The 2,239-nt window shown below is 40.6% G+C and overlaps 1 pseudogene; it reads left to right on the forward strand.

The window, feature by feature from the left end:
* Nucleotides 1-2,239, forward strand: part of LOC107668832 (ankyrin repeat and SAM domain-containing protein 3-like) — a 5,554-nt pseudogene extending 3,315 nt beyond the window's left edge.

Raw genomic sequence — 2,239 nt, forward strand, 5'->3', positions numbered from 1 at the left:
GCTGTATTTTTCTTTTATAAATATGATAAAACTAAAGACTCTTTGGAGCTATGAACGATGCTATACTACTCTATAGGTACTCAAGATCAACATGAGATTGGGTGAAACTGTGTGTGTTATGTCCCCTTTAATTATAGTTATTAGAAAGTGTGTTGGGGGACCATCAAAACAAAATGTTAGCAGATATTAACCAGACAGTCTACTAATACGCTAATGACTATAGTTGACATGTATAGTTGCAAAGTTACTTGTAGTTAGAGCGTCTAAAGTGGATTATCAAAATTAGGGGCCCTATCATACACCCAGTGCAATGCGGTTGAAGGCGCGGCGCAAGTGTTTTCTGCTAGTTTCAGCCCGACGCAGTTCTCATTTTCCCATCCTGCGCCGCGTTGTTTAAATAGCAAATGCATTTGCGCCCATGGGTGTTCAGTGTTCAGGCGCATTGTTGGCGCGTTGCTATTTTGAGGAACTGAAAATAGACTGCGCCACAGACCAACTCAAACCTGGTCTAAAGTCTGGCGCAATATTTTTTCTTTGTTATTTAAAGAGTGCGTTAGTAATATGCGCCTATAGACAGGTGCACAACGCACGTACACTTTGCTTATTACACACACAGGGACAGCAGCAGCACACAAACATTATTAAAAATTAAATTCCGCCATGTAAATACCGAACCCGCCATGGCTCGAGCGCAACTGGCTTTTAAAGGGGATGGGAGATGAGACTCTGATTGGTTTATGGAACGTTACGCCCAAAACACACCCATTAATCATTAAGAGAATAGGGACAACCCTTTTAGACCATGCACCTGGCGCGCCGACCATTTTTCCCGTCCTTAAACTAGCAAAAGTGGATTCGGACATGCCCTAAGTGCAATTGTGCCGTGCGCTTTAGACCATGCGCTTAGATCGTTAAAATAGGGCCCTAAGTGTTGCATCCCACAGACAGACATTAAAGAGACTGGGAATAATAGGCTTTGCTGCGTCATTGTCTTAAATTATTATATGGTTTAAAGCTAATCCTTTACAGCGCTTTAACACTCAGAAATCACAGTTTATTTCTTTGTTTATTTATATGTATTTAATAAAATTATAGTTTATTAAGTGCTTGCATGCCTTTTGCAGCATTTCAGATTTTTAGCCACTTTTGCTTTAAATCTTTAACCAGAGATGCACGCCAGAGGCAGTTGACCACCAGGGGGCGACAGCACTTCACGTGGCTGGGACAACCACCGCATCTTCATCCTCTTCATCATGTCTATGGTATTGGCTCACCTCATCTTCATCCTCTGTGCGGTGTACTTCCTCTACCTGAAACTCTCAGGCTTGCAGCTGTCTGACTGGGGCTCAGTGGCAGGAAGAGAGGCCTGGGTCCTCCTGCTGACTCTGCTCAACTTCCTCTCTCTGACCTGGGTGGGATGGTTGCTAGTTGAGCAACTTCATGCCATTTCCATGGGAACCACCACCTACTTTAGGCGGTACAACCACAAAGTGTCTTCTAAAAGACAACGTTTGGGCACAATCCTCTCTTTTCTGCTTGAAGGGAAAAGAAGACAGGAGCGCAGTCAGTCTTTTAACATATAGAGACTTTGAAATAACAAAGCTTAGTTTCTTATTTTTGTTTATAAAGGCTTGAATATGTAACTTTTGTTCAGATGTTGCTCTGAATTACAGTCCGAAGGAGCTGACACTAGTTGCTGAAAGTCAAAGCCAGTTTGCAGATTTTGGACAGTCAAGGTTACATATTTCACAAAAAGATGCATAGTGCATGATGGGCACAGATTCATATTTTCTAGCTTCAGCCTACCCATTCGAAGGATATCAAACATGATTAATATTTGAAGCTGATTTTAGACCAAATGTTTTCATTTCTCATGCATCTCCTTGCAATGAGGTGCATTTTTCTGTTACAGTTTGTTCGAAACGACGTGACAGTCGATGCAATCCTTATTTGTTTAGTGTATAATGCCCAGTTTTTTCTGTAACCATTTACAATGTCAGCAAGTGTATAATGCATTTTGTGTTAAAACTCTTAAGAGTCTAAAAGTTGCGTAGTATATTCCAGCCTTAATTTACAGGGAATATTTCCTCAATTTAAGATTGTTAAATTGACTCCCATAGTTTGTAAAAACAAACGAAAAACATTATATTACCTAGATTATAAATCTTCATAATAGTGCTTTACATGAACAGAGGTCACTGCTGCCTTGTCTTGCCATAACTATCTGTATTGTGAATTT

The sequence above is a fragment of the Sinocyclocheilus anshuiensis genome, unplaced genomic scaffold (assembly GCF_001515605.1).
Source record: "Sinocyclocheilus anshuiensis isolate Anshui unplaced genomic scaffold, SAMN03320099.WGS_v1.1 scaffold72, whole genome shotgun sequence".
NCBI lineage: Eukaryota > Metazoa > Chordata > Actinopteri > Cypriniformes > Cyprinidae > Sinocyclocheilus > Sinocyclocheilus anshuiensis.